The sequence below is a fragment of the Carettochelys insculpta genome, chromosome 5 (assembly GCF_033958435.1).
Source record: "Carettochelys insculpta isolate YL-2023 chromosome 5, ASM3395843v1, whole genome shotgun sequence".
Classification (NCBI taxonomy): Eukaryota; Metazoa; Chordata; order Testudines; family Carettochelyidae; genus Carettochelys; species Carettochelys insculpta.
This window is the reverse complement of record NC_134141.1, coordinates 25,386,756-25,412,274: the sequence shown is the minus strand read 5'-3', so window position 1 is coordinate 25,412,274 and position 25,519 is coordinate 25,386,756. Positions and strand designations below refer to the sequence as shown.

At 41.4% G+C, this 25,519-nt stretch overlaps 1 protein-coding gene across 2 annotated transcripts in view; it reads right to left on the bottom strand.

Moving 5' to 3' along the window:
* APBA1 (amyloid beta precursor protein binding family A member 1) overlaps window positions 1-18,570 on the bottom strand; it is a 142,375-nt gene extending 123,805 nt beyond the window's left edge. For both annotated transcript variants that reach the window (XM_074994794.1, XM_074994795.1), the window contains exon 1: window positions 18,416-18,570. The gene's annotated coding sequence lies outside the window, so the exon portion shown is untranslated. The remainder of the gene's footprint in view (window positions 1-18,415) is intronic.
* Between the last annotated feature and the right edge of the window lie 6,949 nt (window positions 18,571-25,519).

Here is a 25,519-nt window from a genome sequence, read left to right as displayed (position 1 = left end):
ATTCCTATTTACTTCTCTCCTACATGTGTTCAGAGTTAAGTCTTCAAAGGTTGCAGAAGGTTTGGGTTATGTGGGCTGGAGGGGAGGAGGACAACAAAGGTAGGCTCTGGCTGAGAGGCACTTATCTGAGAAGTGGTTGGTCAGAAGTCCAGGAGGTTCCATAGCCAGGGTTCCTGCCTTCCATACCCACACACATGCTCCGACCTGCTTCAGTGACCACACGTACTGAACCGAATGCTGCAAGCCAGAGGAGAGGCACTTCCTGTGTTGCCTGTTCTGCAGACAGGCAGCTCCTATTGGCCAGAAACCAGCTAATAGGAGCTGCACAATTTTGCTGGGGGTTGGGACAAGTGTGAGAAACATCCCCCTGCCCCAGGCTTGCAACACATAGCCATGCAGTTGGCTTTTCTGAGGGCCACGTAGGGGTCGGACAGGCAAGGAGATGGCAGAGCTTTCCATGGGCTTGATCCAGCAGTTTGGTGGGCTAGATCCTCCAGGCTGTGTTTTGCTCAGCCCTGGTCTAATCAATCTAAACATTCAGTTTTCTCCTATGTGATTTAGAACCACCCTATACATACTTTAGAAGAATATTTTCAGACTAAAAAAAGTTATAACGATACAAAAGGTTAGGGATACAATAATAATGGATAAAGCTCTTTTTAAAAAAATTAGGTGTTAACAAAATGCTAACAGTTTATGCTAGAAAACTAGGAAACTTGCTGTTCGGCACTAATTTTAACTTAGTCCCCTGCACCATTTGTCACTTTTCTCCTACAAGCCAAACGGTCCCAACAGCTGATATCTAAAAAGCACTCAAACTTACCGCACATCTGATCCACTGCAAAACTGAATTAGAAGAGTTGAAGAAAATTGCTCCTTTGTTAATTCTGTAACCTATCACCATCTTTCCAAGGGCAAGAGGTGCTCCAACTTTACTGGGGGAGGGGTGGGACCTCGTGAGAGAGGTATCTTATTTACGTAGAGGTTTTGAGAGAAAGTGGAGCTGAAGCTATCTGGAAACATGGGTACTGACCCTCTCTCGAAGGAACAAGAGGACAGAGCTGGCGTTTCCAGCCCATACTGGGACCATGCAGAGTACAGTGTTTTTCTGTTAAGCATGTATGTGACATTTACTGCCAAAGTACCACTTTACTTTGCTAATGTTAAATCTTTATAAAGTCATTCCTAACCCAGGAACAGTTGGTAGGCTAATCCCCCTCCTCCACGTCCTCTCTCTTCCACCTTTTCCTTTGCAGTTATTTACACGGATTATTTGGGACACACCAAGCTTAAGCAACAAGTTTTACAATATGTAAAGACAAGACTCTCTACAGCCAAACCATGGCTCAAGAGGGTGGGGCTCTTCATGCTAATCCCCTCAGCAGAACCCGAGGAAGGTCTGGCATCCAGTCATGCAAAGAATCAGTGAATGGCAGTTCAGCTGCCAGTATGTGTGATTTAAATCATGATTAAGGTCCCACAAACATACAGTCAGTCCATTTTTATCAATTTCACGGTCATAGTATTTTTAAAATCATATGTAACCCCAGAAGCACTGCGGCCACTGACAATGAAGAGTGAAGTTTCTGCTCTACAGCCGCAGCTGAGGACCGGGGTGTCTTTTAGTTCATGCACTAGAGCACATGGCTTTAGCCCCTACAATCACAGGTTCATCCCCTCCTGCAGACAACCTGGGTCCGTCAGCCTCACACAAACTTCATGCTTTCAGCTATTTAAATCTGAAATTTCAGAGTATTATAACTGTAGGGACCCTGGCCAAAAACGGAGTTGTGGGGGAGGGGGGATCACAAGGTTATTGCAGGGGGTCCGCAGGACTGCCATCCTCACTTCTGAGCTGCTGCTGGCAGTGGCATTGCCTTCAGAGCTGGGCAGCTAAAGAATGGCGGCTGCTGACCAAGAGCACAGCTCCAAAGGCAGTGCTGATACAAAAGCAGCAAAGAAAGGATGGCATAGTATGGTGCTGCCGCTCTGACTTCTGCACTGCTGCCTTCACAGCTGGGCCCTTAATAAGCAGCCACCATTCTCTGACGACAGCAGTGCAGAAGTAAGGGTGTCATAGCATGGTATTACTTCAGCTATTAACAGACTCACAAGGAGGAGGGTCACATAAAGATGTCATGCTTGTTACCGAGTGACCACCAAGAGAGACTGCTTCTTTGCTGCTGCTGGCAGCGTGCTGCCTTTGGAGCTGGGTGCCTGGCCAACAACCACTGCCCTCCAGCTACCCAGCTCTGAAGGCAGCACAAAAATAAGGTGGCAGTACTGTGACCCCCTCAGTAGCTCCTTTTTGGGTCAGGACTCCACTTTGAGAAATGTTGGTCTCCCACCCCATGAGATCTGTAGGGTAAAAGCACACCAAAGAAAGATTTCATGGTCCGTGATGTGTTTTTCATGGCTGTGGATTTGGTAGGGCCATAATCACGACAGCAGGAGTCTTTGGACTGAAATGGAAATGTACAAAGACAGAAGTGGAAATGGATCAGATGGCTAGAGGCAGAATGTTGCCAGAGATCTAGGAAGTGATTTGTATTAGAATCTTAATGACAAATGTCTTGATTTTCCAATATTTAGTTTTTGTTTTAAACTATATCATTTAGCAACATTCATTTTTTTAATTTCTCTTATGCAAGTAGGAATAATATTCTGAATTCTGCTCATGACAACTATTATCCTCCTCTTAAACCAGTACAAAATGTTCAAGAGGAAAAAGGAGGTTTAGTAGACATTGATAAATTACCAGAACACTGGTAGCAATCAATAAAACCTTACCCACTGCTGCATCAAGCACATACGCAACCATAGTAACAATGAAAGAACTTCCTTCACTGACTAGATAGTGCAACACATCACATAGTCAGCACAAAGATGACAACTACAGAAATGAAGTTCATGTGTGTCATGGTGGGATTCTCTATTTCTAAAAAGAAGTCACTGAAAAAAACTTCCTGGCTCATACAGAAAAAAAGCTCACACCGTCTGATTCATGTAACACTCACATGTGTACGTGTGCTCTCCAGACAGATATAGTCCTTATTATCATACAAAAATATTAATTAAAAATGAAATATTTAACAAACATCCCAAATCCTAGCGTATGGAACAGCTGCTTTTTCACAATTTGTTTTGCTCCTGCCCTCATTCATACACAAGCATTATGCCTAGCACTATACTTGACAAATTAATTTCAAATACAGTACTATTTCTAACTTCCCTCACTCCATTTAATTCTATACTTCCTATTCCCTTTGCTATCCTATTATCACATGACATTATGGTTCCAAATATAAATGATATACAATAAAACCTGAATTTGTACTGACTTTCTAGCCCTGGTATGTCACAGGCATTCCATGCATTTAGATGTTGTGATCATGTACAGCAGTGGCTAGATGTACCATTTGAAATATTTTCAATCCATTTCTGAAAAGCAAACTTGACAGCCAGTCTAAAGGAGAATACCATGAGGAATGAAAGTCAGATACTTAATGTCATATCACTGGGCAAGGTGGAATAAAACCAGAGAAATGGAAATTATAGCTCTACTTTTGCTTTCTATAGAGAATCTAAAAATTAAGGGACCAAGACTGCTGACCTTACTGAGCCCTCAAGAAGTGCCCCTAAGGAGAGTGAAACTGAGAGGGTGGCTTGACATCAGTGCTGATGGATTCATGAAAACTTTAATGCACTACCTTGTCCTCCCTCTGGCAGGAGGCCAGTGAAAGCTGAGGATAATGCTGTCCCAAGGCTATAATAGCAGCAATAGGGTATCTCTTTGTCACCGTAGAGAATGTTCCTTTGTGGACCTTTTTCAGTAAACTCCAAGCTTACTGAGGCTGTGCATCACAATGAGGGTATAGTCTTAAATATCTGGTATATAAGGTACGTTTTTACATTATAATGATGTGGCTTTTAAGTAGGGATAAAATTATGTTGGAGAACGTGAAAAAAAAATCAGCTAAACAATGACAAGCAGGAAATTTCTCTTTCAGGCATCACAGTGCAGCAGGAGGGAAGAAGAAGAAGAGACGTTATTATATTATTTTAATCTTGCGAATATGAACTAATTCAGGGTGGTTTTCTGGAGCTGGAAAATAGGACCCTAAACACCTTTTACCATTGCTTCTATTTTCTCCTGAATCAGAGGCTTGGAATCGGAAGTTTCTGGTCACATTCATGCCACTATTCAAAACCAAGTGGGCACTAGGGAAACAGCAAAGAATCACGAGAATTCACTGTCTGTACAGTTGGTAAAGATGTGAACGTCAGCAAGAGCAGGCACTGGAGCCATCGATGTGTAGGAGAACCCAAAAAACTAGAAGTCTTCAGCATAATCTGCCTCCCATTATCCTATTGCAGAAACAGTCTGGAGGCAATGTGTTATGGTAAGAGACAGATCCTATTCAGCAGATGGAGGTAACAGGAAGAACGCAAATTCATCTGACACCTGTTTGCCAGGATTCACCATGAAAGATCAAGATTCTCATCAGAAAACAACCCAAAACCCAGCAATGGAGACTGGGTTTCAGCTTGGTATGCTGCCCCTGCATCGCACAGATCACCCACCCATTTGATGATGCTATATCTGCACCAGGTGATCATAGATATCACTACATTTCTTTTTTAAGAAGTTGTAACCATGATGCTTGGGATATTCCCAGGAGATTCAGTGGGTGAGTGCAACAGGAAACAGATGAACAAAACTTCAGAGTTGTAAATTTCAAACCCAGGCTGTACATTCCATGCAGCAGGGACTGTATCTTCCTGCATGTTCCAGAGTTGGCGGTGTGTCTGGTGGTGTACAATAAAAAAAGCTGGGGGGATTTTATTTATTTATTTTTTTATATTTGAAAGATAAAAATGCTTAAAATAAATTATCAATTAAATTTTCACATTTGCAGGAAATTATAGTGGTCAGACAATTATTTAAAGAGAGCAGACAAAGAAATTTAAAATGTTAAAGGTTTATAAGAAACAAATAGTAAACTTCATGTCAAAGTATACAAAGCAAATAACTTTAAATCTAACTGCTAGGTTCTCAGGCAGCATTTCTCTTACTTAGCCTATCTGTACATTTCTGTTATCATTATTTAAAACACATCTAATTCTTCCAAGACTAAAGACAAGTAGCAGCAAATGTGGGAGGCAGCAGTTTACCAGAGCAAAAGTACGGCAACCAAAAGGAACAGACTGAGCGGCATAATTACACAAGGCAACATGACATTTCTCCGAGCTCCAGTTCCACATAATTTTTGTATTTTACCTTTGAGAGCAGGTTTGGATTAACAGAGGCAGGTCCCATCATGGCAATCCCAATGCTCAAAACTATTCACAAATATCAGTGCACAGACACTAATCTGGTTATTGGCACTAAAAAACGGGGAAAAGATGTTAGTGTCAGAAAGATGTTAATGACCTTTGACCTAATATTTGAGAACTAGTGGACTGTGATAACACTTGATCTTTTACCACCATGATGAACACAGAAATTGTGTACAATGGGTCTTAAAGTAAGGTTTAATTTTAAATAGTTTACTCCTTTTTTTCAGTCTCACTCAGCTATTTTCTTCAATAATACCCTGTACATAAATGATCTTCAGCAACACCGACCATAAAGTGAGGGATCTGTGTCAGAGTTTTATTCCATATGAATATAAATGTTCTAATAATTGCAAAGCTATCAGTAAGTACTGTAATAATACATATACAGGTTGAACCTCTCTAATCCAGAACACTCTCATCCAGCAAACTCCATAATCTGGCATGATTTTAGTCATCTGAATGACCGCTTATCATGGGTGTGGCCAAGTTTCCCGTGGTTCCATATTATTTACAGCCATCAGTTCTGGTTGTCAGTGTTCTGTGGAGTTATTTAGCTGTAATTTGCCCCTAAAAATGTCTCCTAAGAGCCCAGTAAGCAGTAGAAATGTTGGTAATGTGCTAGAAAACATTGACCTCTGGCAAATTCTCTTGTCTGCATTGGTCAGGTCCCCAGGGTCCCAAGAAGGAATGCCTAACATAGTGAATGCCAGTGGGAAAGGGATAGGTTTAGAAGATAAAATAAAAAAGAACAAGTTAAAAATCACTTAGAAAAGTTAGATGTCTGCAAGTCACCAGGGCCTGACTAGATAACATGACCTATGAAGAAAGGCTGAAAGAATTGGGCTTGTTCAGTTTGGAAAAATAAAGACTGAGGGGGGGACATGATAGCTGTTTTCAGGTATCTAAAAGGGTGTCACATAAGGAGGAGGGAGAAAACTTGTTCTTCTTGGCCTCTAAGGATAGAACAAAAAGCAATGGGCTTAAACTGCAGCAAGGGAGGTTTAGGTTGGACATTAGGAAAAAAGTTCCTAACTGTCAGGTTGGTCAACACTGGAATAAATTGCCTAGGGAGGTTGTGGAATCTCCATCTCCAGAGATATTTAAGAACAGATTAGATATATATCTATCAGGGATGTTCTAGATAGTACTTGGTCCTGCCATGACAGCAGGGGGCTGGACTCAATGACCTCTCAAGGTGCCTTCCAGTCCTAGCATTCTATGATTCTAAGGATGCCAGAGGAGAGAGGTTCAACCTGTATAACCTTGAAAGGTCACTGATGTGATCCTTTAGTAAAGCCACATTCATCTGACTGACTGACTACTTTCTTGAAAAGAAAGTAAACAAAGTGATACCTCCACAAAACTTGCTTTTACTACAGGACTCCACTCCATAGAATCTGCAAAATACTGTAGCTGGACTGATAAAGCCCCAAACCTAATCTTTCCTCCCAACTGTATTGGCACTTTGCTGCTTCTTCACTGTGTGACACTAATGGAAAGCCTCTAGGCAACAAGCAGCTGTCTACAGAAGTACCTTCTTTGTGCTGTTCATCTTTTCTCCATAAGTAGCATATTCCCTCTTTCCACAAACACATTAAAATTCACTTGTTTCTTTCAAGCTGTTCAAACTAAGCGTGAATGACTTTACAGCATGTCACTTTAATTGTAAAAATTTTGTGCTGATGTACTAAGGGGATGCAAATTCAGCATTATTCCTTCAGGTAAACTAGGCCACATTTCTACTCCAGATATCTGAATACTGCTGAGAACTATCAGTACAGAAAATTTTAAAAAGTCTCTTGTATGATGGGTGCCTACGAGCACCTCTTCTGGATGGGTTATAGCTGCAGTCTTCTGGATTTTTATGTTTTTCCAATAATTTCCAAAACAAAAATTGGACAATCTTCTCCATTCAAGAGAATGATGGAGCATTTAAAATATGTGATCACTAGTTTACAGTGTAAAGATTTACAGAACTCGCTGAGAAAACCATTTTGGTCCTGGAGGTTTGCCATCTGGGAGTCTCTTACCACATATCAAATTTCATCTGTTGATCTTTCTACTTCAGACCATACTTTAGTCTGCAAGATTTTTAGATTATCCATAAAACTGCATATTTGTACAGCAGTAGGCATTCATGCGTTTTCTTAAAACAACTTTAAAAATGCATTTGACATATAAAAACATCCCAGACAACCCTTATTAAATATTTTAGGAGCTCATTGTACAAAAATGCCAATATTTAGGTACTTCCATTAGGAAGGCAGACCCTAGCCCTCCAGAACTAAGAACAGTGGCGAGTGGTTGGATACAGTCACTCAGTTGTAATATCTCCGGAAAGCTAACCCCATTTCTGGCAAGGCTTGCATAGACTGTTTTAAATCAGATTCTCCAAAGAACAATAGATAAAGAATGGATTTTTTGGCCTGAATTAAAACTGAGCCAATGTCTTCATTCTGATCCACAAAACGGACAGAACCTCTGGGCAAAAACAGGAGTTCCAATCTCTAGGGATGAGTTGGAAGCTTTTGGCTCATTGAGGCATCATAGGACTAGCATGCTGGTTCTAAGCTGAACACATGATGAATTTGTGATCACGCGATAAAACCCTGGATGGTTTTTGAAAGGCTAATCACCAAGCAGGGCCCTTACTAGAGTTGAGGTGATTTCTGGTAAGCCAATTAGCAAGCATATAAGTTCTTAATATCAGAGGGGTAGCCATGTTAGTCTGTATCACCAAAAAAAAAGTCCCGCAGCACCTTATAGACCAACAGCTATTTTGGAGCATAAGCTTTCGTGGGCAAAGACCTGCTTCATCAGATGCATGACATGACATGCATCTGACAAAGCAGGTCTTTGCTCATGAAAGGTTATGCCCCAAAATATCCATTAGTCTATAAGGTGCATATAGGTTCTTTGATTGTTTTAGTAAGTTTTCAACATAACACTTTCACCTAAAGTCTAAATGTGTTTGCTTAGAAAAGGCTATGTGGTAACTTACTTTGGGCACTGTCTTTTGAGGGGAGACACTAAGAAGCCCTGTTTAGGGGAGTCTGTCTTTTGCTGGGGAATAACAGAATGAAGGCAGCGAACTGTTTAGCCTGGAAATACCTCAATCAGAAGGAGAAAGACTCTTCTCTCCAGACAAGAGAGGCAATGGCTGAAGCCTAGAATGGGTGCCCTTGCTAGACTATAGAAAGGAAACACAGGTCTAGCTACTGTAGCATCTATAAAAAGTCAGTTATGCTTACCTCGTATTCCTTGGCGACTACTACTCTAATCCAGCACCCTTGGGACCTGACCGGTGCCGGACAAGAGAATATGCCAGATCACAAAGAGCAATATTGTTTAGCAGCATTACCAACACTTTCATTGCTTACTGGGCTCTTAAAAGACATTTGGGGTAAATTACAGCTAAATAACAGCACAGAACACTGACAACCAGGTCTGGTGGATGTAAGCAATTTTTATGGGACCATGGGAAACTTGGCTACACCCATGATAAGTGGTCATCCGGCTAACTAAAATCATGCTGAATTACAGATGTTGCCAGATGAAAGTGTTCTTGATTAGAGAGGTTCAACCTGTACTGATACACTGGCCAGGATATTTCTGAAAGCATAGTTCGCCCCTTCCCCTACCAATGTTCCCATTAATCTTTTCCACCCATGTAAGTGTTTTTTCCTTCCATGAGTGCAATACATTTTTATGTGCACTAAGGTAAGTGTGACTATGCACCACCAGTAGAAACCACAAACATAGCTGTGGGCACTCTGTTAATCAACTAGGCAGCATTACAATTTCTCCTGTGCATCTGCACAAGTGCACAGCTTGAAGGGAAAATTAAAAGAAAAAAAAAAACGGGTGCATGACAGCTGATTGTACCTTCAAGGCAACAAAACTGTCATCATGCAACTGACTTTCTTCAGCTTGAACTTTATTTTACTGGGGAGAACCACTGATCATAATTTTGCTGCTGAGATTTCAACTGTCTTTCCCTGCCTGATCTGCTGCAAGGGCTATTTTGGTTACCATTCATTTCTCTAATACACACTTTCTACTACAATTGTGTGGCAACTTCCCCATTGTCACTTAGTTAATAATATTGCTTACCATTATCCAAACTATGTGGATATGTAATCTAATTTGGGCTTCACCAAAGCACTAAAATTGCCTTTAAGAAAGAATTCATGGTTTATTGGATAAGAATAATTAGTGAATAATTCTGAGAGAAAAATCAAGATACACTGGAGGGGCTTACATAGACCCAATGTTCCAGGATGCAAGAGGTTATGTCCCTTCTCACCTACAATAAACTGAAGTAGCCAATGACAATGACTTTATGTATTACAAAGTAGCATAGTGTTCAGCAAATACACATCCCACTCAGTCTTTAGGAGGTAATGTAAAGACAAGAAATTCCTAAGAGTCCCCTCACACAGTTAAACTACAGTGTAACTAGTGAGTTGTCACCTGAAACATTTTGGGTACGTCTACATTTGCACTCCTCGTTTGAAAGACGTATGCAAATAAGGGATATAAAAAATCCAAATGATGTGCATATTTGCATATTTGGCACCTCATTTGCATATTCTTATTTCAAAAGAGCTTCTTTCAAAAGAAAAAAAACCAGTGTAGATGCTGCTCTTTCGAAAGTAAACCCCATCTTCAAAAGAATCCTTCTTCCCTTTATTTAATGCGTTTACTTTTGAAAGAGCAGCATCTATACCGGCTTTCCTCTTTCGAAAGATGCTCTTTCAAAATAAGAATATGCAAATGAGGTGCCAAATTGCACCTCCTTTGCATTTTTGATTTCCCTCATTTTCATACCTCTTTCAAAAGCGGAATGCAAGCACAGATGGACCCTTAATGAAAAATCTAAATTCATATTTTTCACAAATTAAAACTATATACACAACCCTTCTGGGAGTAATTATTATGATTATAAGGTCATTGATAAGAACAGAACAGAAGCTGAGGCATTAAAGCTATAACTGAACCAATATTAAGTATATAGTAATACTCTTGGTGATTGCCAGATGATTGTTGATAGTAATATAACAAAGCAAGCTAAAACAGTTCTTTTTCACTTTTTTCCCCACAAACATTAGGCAAGCCATGTCCTTGATTGAGAGTCGAAACTGGAGTTTAGCCTTACTTAGCAGTTTTAGTTAGATAGAAAGATCAATAGTAGGGAAGATCAGGGCTATAATGAAAGTATAGGACAGGTGTCAGCAACCCCACAGTAGGAGCTGATTTTCACTGGCACACGAGGCACAAGTTCAGTCCCACCCCTTCTCTCCCATGCAGCTGGGAGCTCACTCAAAGCCATGCCACCTGTGAAGACCAGCTAATCCTACCAACCACCACCTAAATGGTAAAGCTCTATATCTTTATTTATTTATTAATGAAGCTGTTAGTAGGATTATTAGCGACTTTAAAAAAGCATCACTGTCAATTGGCCTGTACATAGAGGTTGAAAGGTCAAATTTCAGCATTCTACCTTGGAAAGGTTGCTGACCCCTTGGTACAGGGTATTGAAAATGTTCACTGAGTTCTAGCTACATGAAAAGGAGAAAATTGGTATGCTGTATAGATCCCCTTAATCAGTACATAGCCTATATGGATAGCATAGTCTCTTCTTGGTATGGACCATAAAAAGTTAGTCATTCATACAAGCATGACCAGAGAAGTTCTCTATAAAAGTAATCACCAAAACCAAACACATATCATACTACTAATAAGAAAAACTAACTCCTTAAACCTTTTACTTAACAAATAGCTTTGCAATTTAATTCCATATCAGCATTAATTGGGCAATTTCTTCTGTTAAAAGCCTCTCTTTTTAACTGAGTTTTCTGCTCTTAAGTTCTTGCAAATTCAGAACTTCTTGATGTTTTTTAAACATAAAGCTTGATGCTTCTTGTAATCATCATCATCAAGGTTGTGAGACTGAGGTAATAATAGCTAATATAGCAACAAAGCTAATATCCTGAGTGCCTTATTTGGTGTTCTGAATGCAGTCACCCCATTGCTGTATGAAGAGGTTTGACAGAAACTGGAAAGGGGTGACAGTGGATTGGTCGTGCAATGTTCTGTTCATTCCCTCCGGAGCACCTAGCCTTGGCCACTACTGGGAAAAAGAATATAAGGTTATATGGACCTTTGCCCTGACCCAGTATGGCTGTTCTTGTGTGATAAAAATCCTGGGGAAATGCCATTTCTTCCCTTTTGAGTAACAAAGCACTTTGTTTCTTTCCCCCTGCAGTCCGTAAAATAGATTGCTTGTCTTTAAAGCTCTGCAGTCTGATCATTAGAGTCAGAGCTGGTGGCCAGCTCTCACAACCACATTTAGTATTGTAAAAGTTACATTTTTAAAACATGTACTTGCTGATCCAGTCATTCAGGAATCCATTCTGGCAAAGCAGATTACTGGTTTGGAAGTTTCCATTCCCTCAATGATGCTCAGTATTTCTATATACTTAGGGTATGTCTTCTACTTTCACTATCTTCACTTTTCTCTTCAAAGGGTTTGCCCAGACTAGGACAAAATGCATATTTAAAAAAAAAAGTGTTAACAACCTAGAGTAGTAACAGAGAGAAAGTCGTGCTAGTCTATACACTGTCAAAACAAAAAGCAGTCAAGTAGCACTATAAAGACTACCAAAATAGTTTATTAGGTGAGCTTTTGTGGGACAGACCCACTTCTTCAGACCATAGCCAGACCAGAACAGACTCAATATTTAAGGCACAGAGAACATTGTGTCAATGGGCACAAAACAGACATCAAAACACTCCAGATCCACAAACCAATTAGTCAACATTTTAATTGAATGGGGCATTCTGTCAATGACCTAAGGTATGTGTTACTGAAGAAGAATTATCGCAGCATTCTGGAAAGGGAAGCAGCCGAGCTGGCTTTTATATTAAAATTCGGCACATTAACACACGGTTTAAATCGTGATGGGAACTTTCTGAGTCACTATAGGGGCTCGTCTGCATACTTGGCTCAGTCCAATTCTTGATCTTCCCCTCCACCCTCTGATTTGCTCACCTTGATTATCTTTTTCTGATTTGTCCTCCTTGCTTACTGTTTTTGGTTCTGTGTGTCTTAAATATTGAGTCTGTTCTGGTCTGGCTATGGTCTGAAGAAGTGGGTCTGTCCCACGAAAGCTCACCTAATAAACCATTTTGCTAGTCTTTAAAGTGCTACTTGACTGCTTTTTGTTTCAACCTAGAGTAGACAGTGCAAGTTGTGTTTCTCTTTGCTAAGATTCACCTTGACCAGATAAGCATGTTAAAATACAACTTGGCTTTCCTACTCTAAAGGTTCTACTACATGTTAAAAATAAGCCAACATTTTTAAATGTTCCCTTAATTCTAGTCTAGACAAGCCCTACATAGCTGAGTTTGTTTTCTGTGTCTTGCAGGCAGGCATCTATTGTTGATTGAGCTCTTTCAGATATAGCTGTTAATTAGTTTTAAAATCCATGCAAAAGTGAAAAAAATATTCTGAAGTGTCAATTATATATTTCTTCCATCTTTTCCGACTAGCTGTACCTATGAGCAAACATTCCAAATCAGATAAGGAGGAACCAATGACAACATGCCAGGGTAGGACAGACAACTACAAGTACCTGAAAGCAGAGTTGGTGCCATCACACCAGCATGGAGTCCATGAAGAGCAGACTGTGGAAAGTATGACACATCTATTCCTGGACTAGCATATAGCCAGATCGGGCCACCCTCCCCAGAGCAGCTCTGTTCACCTCAGCTAAAAGTAGTCAGAGATGGGGCCGCTCTGTCTCTTCAGAGGGTAGTGGGTCAAGAGCTGACCACTGCCACTAATCTTCTGGTGGCTCAACCTTCAGGCAGCCTCTGCTATCTGGGCAGCTGTGAAAGAGGAACCTCTGCTGCTACTGCTCACCCTCCTCTTCAGCCACTGGGGAGAGCAGGCCTGACCACCACTGCTGCCAGTTGGGTGTTAGTGAAAGAGACTTAGATACCACCAAGGAGGCCAGAACTGGAAGGGAGTCTACCATAACCTTAGAGCAGAGAGCTGTTTTGGGGTCCACAGCCACCCCATCGGAGGACTCTGATGGGTCTGTCTGATAATAAGGAGTCCCACAATCCAAAGGCACATTGTATTTTCTTTTTTACATATTTATCAGTTTTAAATTTACCCCCTTTTAATCTCCACGAATGTCTGCATATGCTTTTGTAATGAGACAGAAATTTGCCATTTATTATTTTTATCATACTCTTTCTGATGCGTCTCCTTTCTAAGGCAGTGTCTACATGGCATGCAGGGGTGGTGTGGTTGGAAAGTAAGGGTCCTTTAAAAAAAAAAAAGTGTAGATAAACCCCAAGTTAAGCAATCCTACAGGCTATCAGGAAAAGCTTGCTTACAGTTATATCTCCTGGAAGAGTTTACCACAGTCTAAGAGAAGTGGGGAAAGCCCTTTGACTCAAGACATTCTAAACCAGACTAGACAACGCACTAGAAAAATAGTAGGGGACAATCTTATGTTGGCACACACTAGGTGACCAATAATGTCTTTTTCCTTCTCTCACTTCTGAGACTCTATAATTATAATTTGTTCTTGTTTCATCTTCAGTAAAATATAGGAAGGTTGTTTTAGAATTAGGAGAACTGACATCATCACAAAGGTCTCCATGTGCATTAGTAATGGAAACAATGCAAAAGAAAATTCTTAATTTCCATTTTAGAAGCAGCACACAAGGATACTTCTCTGGGTCCTTCCAGTAAAAATAAAAAACATGCAGCCTTGTATGAGAAAGAGTTCTCACAGTGAAAAGAGAAAAATACTATAACACTGCTCTTAGCAGCTGGTTTATCAAATCAATCTATACTATAAAGCAAGATTAATCAATCCTTTGTTTTCAAACACTCCTAACCCAATACCATCTACATCACACACAATCTATTTTGTTCCACTTTGGAAGTGAATGAACTGAGAGTAGCCTACTAAACCTCATATTAACTAAAAAATTTGCATCACTACCACAATACCATGTTCCTATAGCATTAATAATGTAACTTAAATCCCAAGTAGATAAGATTCAGAGCTACTTTTCTCTTAACTATTATAATATTGACCTTACATACTATAGTACATAGCACATCATCCATTGTTTGGCTATACATAATAGGTCCTGGCTCCCATTTCACTTATTCTTGATTTACACTGAATTAACACCATTACATCAATGGGGTTAGTCCACTATATAACATGCGTAAGAGAAGACAAGACTGGTCTGTGATACCTAGGCATAAAGATATGAATTGGAAGCTCTGTCCCTCATTTTGAAGAGAGACTGTGAACTTGAAATCTACAATCATTTTTATAATTTCAGAGTAAGCTTGAGGTGCTAAAGCTGCCCTGAAACTTGCACAGTGAAAGTATTGCCTCCTGACAATTTTTGTAATTTTACAGTCACCCCATCTTCCTGATTACATCTGCCATGTTGTTGGGTTAAAGGCCCACTCAGACACAAGGCAAAACTAAAACCGTGAAACTGACTATACACTTACCCCTGTTAAATACACAATATAAATAATCTGAGATATACAGTTCCCTAATCTCATGCCTTTCAGTTCTAATGACAGTAGGTGTTACTTTTCACATAAATTAAAAAATTCAAAAAAGTGTAATTTTTCAAGTGTATCTAAACATTTTGAAGTTTGTTGTGGGGTTCATAGTAAATATTATTTTATGTTACAGATGTGTACAAGAGCTGACATTAAAGTATTAGTTTAATGGGACAAGGTACAGGCTAAGAGCCCTGAATTAACTAACATCGCACAGAGATAAATCAGATTTTATGCTTCTCATGGTTTTCAATAAGGTCCTTCATTATTTTAGCAAGGAGACCAACGAATACAATTCTCTTGTGAGAGTGATATGGCATCTTTAATATCCACATGGAACACACAAAAGCAACATGTTTTAAGGTTTCATCCAAAAGATCATTCACTTTGAATTACATCTAAATCAATTTTATCTGTCTCAGGAGAATAAAGTACTGAACATGAGAGGATTTTCTTCTTTGGTTCCTGGGATTCTAGCTATTTCAAACACGACAACCTGACCACATTACACTACTGCACCCAGTGTCATAGGACATAATGTCTCCTTCAGAGCGATTAATCTATGGTGAAAACATATCCTGAGACAATTTTAAAAACAAATACATTAGACTTACCCCTCATTCGCTTGAAATGTGAATTACAAAACTTATTATAGACAGATAGTTGAGGGGGGTGACTATGTACAGCATTCAGTGGAATTGGGTTAAAAGTAATCATGAAACTGAAAGGAAGCCTAAAAAAAGATTTCTGCTTCCCTTCTCAAAACAGCTCTCTTTCTTAGCTAATGGATACCTTCCAATAAAATCCATTTCTCCTGGCTTTCTTTGCCTGCATAACCGAAGGGTCAATCTATGGATAGCTTTTTCTTTAACAGCCTTCTAAAAGGCTGGCCTTTGCATCTGCTAGAAGATGGAATAATAGTCAAAGACATTACTGCTATTTTAAGTGAACACAGCACATTATTGCCAAACAAATGTATTGCTGCAAGCTACAATTAAAAAAGGAACAATAGTTCAGTCCAGTGAATTGCGGGATTCATACCGTACCCCTAGCCTTGTTTACCCGTTACTTACCAAATAAATTCAGATTCTCAACTTCATTACTTCATACTTTTTTCCCCAGAAAACACAGTGCCGCTCTTTTCTTTCAACCAAGTTCTCAATATACTTCATACTTGCTAAACTAAAAACGCATTTAAAAAACTCAAAATGGATGAAAATGCTCACGTATTCCTTCATTTCAGTTTACTAAAAATGTTACTTCTCAGCATACACATACAGTACCACCAGTTGATAACAATGCTTTTTAACAAAAATAATAATTGATTGCATACTCTTACATGGCAAGAGTTTCAGAATAGGAAAAAGATTACTAATTTTTTTTTAGGTGACTGTTTTTAGACAATTGTTCCATAGAACTAGCATACAAACATTGACCCAACATTTGAAAAATTGTTTCTATATAAAATTTATCCCTAAATCTTTGATAATTATATTTAGTGACATTTTAAACAAATTCCATATTGGAATGAAAGAAGTTTAGAAGAGGAAAATAAAATCTGTGCTATGGATTGACAGATTGATCAGGCAAAGAAAGTCTCATCTGAAGCATTGCAAATTTATGGAACAATAATAAGCAGATTTCTGATAGCCTGAGTTTCTGAAATTATTCACAAATTTAAATTACAGCTATAAGTGACCCTCATTGTAGGCAACCAATTAAAAGGTTTACCCTTTATTTCTCAAACACTGTTGATGACAATATGGTATGTATTTGTTTCTGGAGATATGACAGCCACAGACAGGGGCATGTCATTCAGATTTTGCCAGCAATGCAGTGGAATTTAAAGTATTGTAACTGGAATATTTTCCAAAGCATGTTAATTGAGACCCTGTGAATCACCTCAACAAAGAAGTATTAAAATACTTATGGTAGAATGTGTTTTCCATCACTTGCTATAATGTGCAATGAGGGTAAAATTTAATGACACATGCCTTGTTTGTCCCACACCTGCTTCTTTCTTAATACATGCAGAGCCAGAAATATCAATACCTTCTAGCACATTTTCTCTCCCATTGTTTTAGTTCATGGGCAATTATGACAACCTCAGAGATCTGTAGTGCATAATACAATAAGTTGAAATTCCCCATCCTAATAAAACCCACAAAAAGTGGAACCCTAGCTCATTTTTCTGAACACTCAGACATAAGTCCCCGGTATCTTCCCGAAATGCAGATTTCTATGTAATGACAGCAATACAAACTGCACTGATTCGTTACCAGCAAGGCCAAGCTTCCCAGAAAGAAAGGTGAAAGACATATATCTGCAATGACTGAGTATCACAGAGGTAGCCGTGTTAGTCTGTAGCTTCGAGAACAACAAGTCGTCTTGAGGCACCTTACAGATGAACAGATATTTTGGAGCATAAGCTTTCGTGGGCAAAGACCTGCTTCATCAGGTGTGCGATTTACCCAAGCAATAGCCTTGACTGCACCAGCATCTCAGAAGATGCTCTTTAGGGCAAGAACAGATCATGAGAGCTTTGCTCCCTAAAAGTGGTATCTGACAACACCAGCTTCTCATCCCCATGATTGCTCAGACACAGAGACAGACAGGCAAGTGTCACAGACCCTGCGATGCACCAGGGATGGGAACAATCTCCTATGCCTGGCATCAAATTGCAAAGCTGGAGCTGTCAGCAGGAGCCCAGCAGCACTTTCCACAGGAAATGTCATCTTCATTCCCTGTTCTACCAGGACCACGCGCTGCCTCCGCTCAGTGGCTGGTCTCCTCCCCACCCCCACCCACCAAAGCTTTTCCCACGCTTTCAATCAAAGGAAAGTAACGGATGAGCTCCAGGAAGAACATACACCCACATAAATGGCTTCAAAGCAATGAATTCCCCCACACCTGTCACCAAAAAAATTAAAAATGCCTCACGCATCATCACTACTGCTGTTGACACCGTTTGCAGCAAGACCCGGCCCCTAAGGCCTTAACATATGTCTCTCTTTCCCTGCAGCTCAGGGAGACATGGAAATCTCGCACACGCTCCCCTAAGCCCTGCTGTCTCCCATCCCACCGGGGCATGCTCCACACGGCGAGTGCCTGCCACAACACGCTGCCCTTGGGAGGCTGGCGCTGCCACCACCTCATTCCTTTCAGTCGCAGCATCCGGGGAGGGGCGCGGGGGAGGGGAAAACATGCCATAGCCCCTGTCTAGCTCAGCCAGGTTAGCCCGCCTCCCCGCTCCGCACCCCCACGGAGCCCTGTGCAGCCAGCCAGGCCTCTCGGTGAGCCTCCCCCGCTCTCAGCCCCTGCCCTCAGCACCACATGCAAATGCACTGGCGGCCAGCCGGATCCCCCTCATCCGCGCCTCCTTTATGTCCCCCCACTTGAGCCCAACCCCAGCATCCCCTTCCCACGCTGGGCTGCAGAGCTGGCGGGGAACCGCCTCGTTACCTTGGCTGGAGTCCGCGCAGGCTCCTTCAGCAAGCAGGGCCGCGCGGCTGAGCCCGGGGAACAGGGCAGCCAGGCGGGCAAGGAACCTTCCCTGCAGCGGCTCCCGCCTCCAGCTCCACCATCTTCCTCCTCCTCCTCCTGCCGCGGCTGCAGCTCCGCAGCCACCGGCACGCAGCGCCGGGTCCAGCCCCCCGCTGCGGCTCCGCCCCTACCCCGCCTCTCGCCGCGTGACGGCCCAGGGGACAGACTGAGGCTCTGTCTCTTCCCGCCAGGCAGGGAGCCGCAGGGAAGGGGGCCGGGAGGGGTGCAAGGAGCTGCGTGCAGTCCCCTCCTGCTGCTGCGGCAGGGGCGGGCGTGCAGCTATATCCATGATGCAAGCAGGCCCTCTCCCAGCCACAACACGAGCGTGCACCAGCCCTGCTCACCAGCAGGAGCCGCAGATGGAGATCGGAGCAAGATAACCAACAGCGAGCCCCTCCTCACACCACATTTCCACCTCTTGCATGTTAGGGTTCCATATAAAAAGAGGACTCCCCTGCCGAGTGAATCTGTATCAGTGTCTCCTCACTCACGTTGTATTAATGTGGTGTTGCCTATGTAGTATATTAATACAGCATGAGTGGGGAGATATACAGATACAGTACAGTCCTTTTCGAGGTTGTCCTCTTTTTTGAAAGGTCAACTATAGTAACCCTTGATTAATGTTGAATGGGTGAAAATTTAGAACTATGGGACAGGTTTAAAATGGGTGTGCCAAAACTTCATGAACAATTAGGCAGCTGGATTTGAGGCTACACTTGCCTAAGTTTTGTGCGTAAATCACAGAAGTTTGCCTCCAATTATAGTACTCTTAAAAAGGGCCACTAGTTATATGCATTCACCTTTTGCATGTAGGCACACATTAATTTTGTTTATAAATGTGGTGTGATATTGGGGAAGATGTGGGAAGTGTGGGATGGGCATTCCTTTTTTCCATGCTGAGGTAGTCTCCAAGACTTTAATTATTAAGATCAAAGTATTCAATTTTTAAAAGAGGGAGATTTTTAAAGATGTTTGAAACAGTGCAAAATAATATTTTATAGGCCACATAAGCTAAAATGATTAAGTAGTGTTTTGTAAAGTGCTTGGAGATTCTTGGAAGAAAAATAAAATAACTAATCAGTACTTATCTGAGAATACAATCATTGTTACTATGCTAATGTTAATTCAGAATTTCGGTAGTAGCAGGACTAGAACTTCATTTATCTGGCCCCAAAGCATCTTTTATTGGTGGAGATTCTCTGTTATTTGGTAGTAGTGTAGTGCCTATGACACACAGTTGAGCCATTTTGATTCCATCCAGTAAATTCCTATTATACTTGTACCTCCTCGTCAGTTCACTAAGTATCCCACAAATACAAAATGTACAATGAAATATGTGCATAGTTCAAAAGGGCATGTTGTACAACAAGGCAAAAGTCAAGTTTTCCAGAGAACATGTCTAAAATCTCCTGAAGACAATGTTGTAATGCTTTCTGCTTAGACTATCACTGCCTTGGTTCCCTTCCCATCCTTCCCTGGCTAGGGAGAGCCCTTCCATTCACTCTTCTGTCTTGCTCATCGTCTTTACTCATGAACTTAATGTGCTTGTTCTTTCTTTGTCTTCCTTCCTCCTCGATGTATTCCCACTTTATGTACTCCTGGAAAGAGAGCAACTCCTTATAGCACTGGGATACCGGTCAGAAGAGGAAAAAGAAAAATACATCATCTGTGGTATGCTTCATCTTCTTCTGCTCGTACATCTTAACACCATTCAGCAATCGTGGAGTGCACATGAGACTCTTAAGCTCTCAGTCCCCAAACCATTAGATCAAATAAAAACTACAATGCTTACAAAAAATTAATGAAAAACATGTTTTCTTCCATCCCAGCATGAAAAGCAGTATCACAGTGTGGAATGAATAGCACAAACAAAAATAAAAAACTCCAGATTCTAAATGCCTCCCTCTGCTCGCAAAGTTAGGATATTAATGGGCCTGTAGAGCTCATGTTGTCTGTAAGCCTGAGGAGATGCTGGTACACAGGTGACAGTATTACCATGGCAAGTAAGCTTCACTGGTATTGTCCAGTAGGCCCTTGAGGCCTCAGTATAATCAAAGCAAGGAGAAAGTGGCAGTGGCACCATACTGTACCTACTCAGTTGAAACAATGCAACTGCTATCTCACTGGCAGAACCTGGGACAATGTTTTAAATAAGCAAATTTCTTTCCTGTATTATTAATATCAACTCAGGTTACTAAATGTGAAATAATTTTAAATCTCCAATTTGATTTTCACTGTTTATGCCCTCTACTTTTTGAATTTTCTAAATTAAGACAGTGAAAATCCATTGTCAGTTACAATTTTGCTTATAATCAGGTTCATTTAAGGTGTTCAGATTCTTCATGAAGTAATGTTTAAATTTGTTATTTATGTACAAAAGTTTTCACTAGTTTTTTTAAATGTAAATCATTTTCTAACTTTTATAGAGCTTTGCTTATACAAAATTTAATTTTCTGTACAAATTTAAGTTGATAGTCCCTTTAAACAGAACAGAATGGTATATAAAAGTTGTAAATGTAATCTAAGCTAAAAGAAATTCACTGCAAACTTCGCTGAACATTAGATTAACATCTTTGAGTGCTCCTGCTTCTTACAACAGATAAATTGGTGAGAAATGCAAATAAGGATACTTCTGAAATATTCAAATACTCCTAATCTGTAAATAATGCTAAGATAGTCTGCCCTTCATTTAAACGCATATGTTATTTTACTGGTTAATGCTGCAGCCCTGTGCACGCTAATTTAAAAACTGTGTGTGCATTGTACTGTCAGTTAAGAACCTTAAAGCTCAAATCCCCAGCTTTGCCGAGATGTGCACCGCTAAGCAGTGGAAAAGGAGCCTTTGCATTCTACAAATCCTAGGCCATCTTTGTACCATACTTCTCATTTGATGTTGCTATTAGCAGTCCAAAGGCTGTCGTATATTATTCTGGCTGCTAGTGGCTCCAAGGCATTGGTAGGGCAGCTGTGAATTGTCAGGGTGTAAAGAAGTCTGGCCACATCTCTTTTCTCCAGCCATGCCTAATACTACTGCTCTGGTGCACAGAGCAAACAGCAACTCACGCAGCACCTGTGCGCCAACCTCAAGGAAGAAGAGCTGTAGAAAAAGCTGCTATCCTGCCCTACAATACTAGAAGATCCCCTTACGTTGTGGTGATCCTTTAAGAGCCCATTACGCCCGCTTTAGAGACATTTTGTATGAAAAGTGTCCACACAAAGTGACCTCACTACTGGGGAGAATGTAGCCCATGTATAATTAAAGGAAATAAGTAAATTGAAAGCCTTTCTTTTTTCTTTGTGGAAAGATTTATAACCCCTAAGACGTGTTAATTGGATTCAGTTTGACTGTGTGCCACATTTTTAATACACCCATTAACCTAGATAAAACCTTAGAAATGGCAGTTCAGGCTTTTTTTTTTTTTTTTGGCTGCTTTAAGTCCGCTACGCTGGCAAATAAGAAACCTGTTTGAAGTTTGGGGAATTGAAAGCTGCACTGCTATTTTTAGGTTTGGACCAATACTATCAACAAACAAACAAACAATGGCAAGTCCCAATAGACTGAAGGGACCAGTGTAGGCCAGACACAGTTTTAAGGTCAGAATAGCTCATGAACCACCAGGGACATACATGAATGTTTTATACTATTTGAATGATATGGAATTCCAGCTTTCAAATGTCACAAAGCATTAATCTCCAACTCAAGTCGTGTATGAAATATCTGCTGCTAGAATTGTATAGGAAAGACTGTTGCAAAAGTACTCAGTAGTGTGCTAGTAAAAGCTGGAAGCATTTTCCAAGCTCTTTTACTAAACCAATAAGCTGAAAGCAATTTCATTAATGAGTTCCCCCATCCCCAATTTGCCTCAAATCAAAACTATGCCTAACTGGTCTAGTCTTGTGTTTTAGCCACCGTTCAGAAGGTACCTGTGTTCGGACATCTTACTACTCAGTAACCTCATTTCCAGTGATAAGGATATGTTTGGATGTCCTGCTACATCCCGATAAATCCTCTAGCAAAGCATAGAAGATGGATATGTCTGGCATGATATCTAGCCCTGAACTGGTGTTGTCAGTCAAGATGGCATTAGAAGACCACAAAATGTTTGATTTTTCTTTTTTCCTTCAACATACTTCTGTTGCTCTTCTTGACTTCTTCCTTCACCCTCAGAAGATCCCATGTTAGGATGGCCTTTTCTTCAACCAAACAGCCTGAACCCAAATCCACCTCAAGCCTTTCTATGTTGCTGCATGCACTGGCCAGAGAGCCATAAAAAACAGCTCTCTGTCACTGTTCCCAAGGAGTTGAATGTGCTGCCCCTGCAAGACTTTCACAATACCTCAATTCTGATCCAGGTCACCAAGCAGATCCGCAGGTCTCAGCATCTACTGGGCAGGATTCTGTTAAAAAGTATGAAAAAACTCGTATCTGTTGTGATGTTGTTGCTGTCTGTCTGCCCGAAGCCTGCACAAGAGAGCGTGTCCCTTTAAAATGTTAGCAACTTGAAGGTGTAAAACTTTCATAATTTTCCTTGTAAGTACTTATGGTGCTTTGTGGGCTAGACTTTTTTAAAAAATAACTCCTTATTTTGAAGAATTTTAGCATAATCTATAGGAATATTGACTTTTTTGGCAGTGAAGAAACACTCTGGAATGCATTAAATGAAAATTGCAGCGGAATGTAAAGTACACCCTCATAAGTACATCTAATTTCAAAGAATAAATCCCCCAAAATAATAAATGTCTTAAGAAACTAAATAATCAGGAATCTGCCACCTTGATAGTTGCATGGTGTATATAAGGACTCCGAAAATTCAGCTTTAAATTTCAATGCATGCCAAAGAAGGCAGCTTTCAAAGTTCTGGTGAGGTATATTAAAGGGTCACAGTCACCTTAAAATTAAAACCTCATTTTGTGAGCATTTAGCAGCCTTTTTGTATTTAACAATTTTTTTCTCTTGACTAGTGAATAAATCACTTTACCCTTTGTTTATGGGACACTTTCAGACAGCAACTATCAATGAAAACCCTTTGTAAAAATAAAAACTAATTTAAAACCACAAAAATTGGTAGGGGGAAATCAATGAAGGGAGCAGTAATTTCAATTTTTTTTTCTGTTGACTATTTTAGATTGACAGCATTCCTTTAAGAGAATTGCTAAATTAACAGAAGTATTGTCTAAAAAAAATACAGTATCACTTTTATTGCTTAAACCTCCCTTGTATCATGGATTCATATCCCGCCCTGAATTGGGTAAGACCTGATTTGTAGCTCTGGTAGAGGGAAAGAGATCAGTTTTTCCTCAGTAACAACATCCAGGAGGACTATTCTGTATGCCAGACAAAGCAGTGAGCTCAAAATATCTCTATTCAGGATCACATTCAAGTACTTACCCCTTTGTTAAATTTGCCATGTACATGACTTTGTACATAATGGTAGCTAGAGCCCGACCAGCTGGAGCAGCATTGGAACAGAAAGTCAGTTTTACTGGGTCAAATTAATGCAGAAATGGGTCTAAGTTGAGAACAACTTCTTATGCTTACTAGCTATGGGGCAGGGGCAGCAGCAGGTTTGTGTAATTTATGATGATGACCGAAACAGGTTCAAGTCATGCCCCGCCTCCTTGTAAGCCAACATATATAAAAGTGTGAGTGGTGGGGCAGGGCCATCCTTATACTTTATGGGGCTCTGTGCAAATGATGCCACCCCCCCATGTAACTTTTGCTGTGGGCCTGTGACTTCCCTTCCCCCAAACTCCCTGCATAGCTTCTGCCTGGGGCTCAGAATTTCCTGCTCCCCCAATCCCACCTCATGTAGCTTCCACTGGTGGCCTGAGCCTCGAGTTGCCCCCTCCCCACAGTTTCAGCCTGGGGCTCAGGGCTTCCCCCCAAACACCCTCATGCAGCTTCTACCTGGGGATTCCTCACCAGCCCCTGCAGCACTTCCACTTGGGCTGGGAGCTTCTTGGGGCTGGAGCAAAGCCATAGAGGTTGAAAGTTCCTCTTTGCCCCCACCCTGGCAGAGTGAGCCCATAATAGTGGCTGGCTGAGTGGAGCATGTGGAGGAAGGCAGGGAGCAGCCAGCCCTACTGCTGCAGGCAGAAGAGAGTGGCAGGGGTAGCAGGGAGAGGAACGAGGCAGGTTGCAGCACAGCAGCAGAGGTGACTATGGCCATACTTATTCGCACAAGAACGTGCGTCTGAGTAGGGGCACCAGGAAATTTGGTTCCCCCAGATTTTCAGGTGCTCTATGCAGCCACATATTTTGTGTGTGTCTAGGGATGGGACGGGCTCTGAGGTGGGGCTGGGGATGAGGGTTTGGGAGGGGCGTGGGCTGTGGGATGGGGCCAAAGATGAGGAGTTTGGTGTACAGGAGGAGGCTCTGGGATGGGCTGTGGGGGTGAGGCAAAGCCAGTGATGAGGAGTTTAGGATGCAGGCAGGCTGCTCCAAGGCTGAGGACAAAGAAGACTAACCCCAGCCCTTCCCCACTGGCCCAGCAAGCTGGCTGCCCACCCCTGGCAGCACCCTTACCTCACACCACTTTCACTGCACATATTCCTAAGGCCTCTGTCAGGTCCAAGAGGCATTGAGACCACTGTCGAGGGAGAGTGAAGTCCCTGCCCTACAGCCTTGGCTGAGAGCTAGCTGGCTTTTAGCTCATGTGGTAGAGCTGGTAGAGCAATATTCCCATTGATTTGAATGGGACCTGGTAATTGGCTCTACAAACCCCTTACTGAGCATGGACTGGGGAGGGAAGCGTCTCCTGTTTACAAACAAGCAGCTGGGTCAGACCCACACACAGGGACCAGAGCTGCCAATCATGGTGGCAGGCCCCCCCCAACTGCAACTCATATGGAAAACAATGCCTGCTATATAGGGGAGAATATAGAACAGGAAGCAGCTGGTGGGTGGCAGGGGGACGACACAAAGTGACAAAGAAGAGACAGTCTTGCACCACGCTCCTCCCAGAAGACTGCGAACCCCAAAATTGAGAGAGATAATTGAAAGTAAGGGTGTAGATCAGGGCT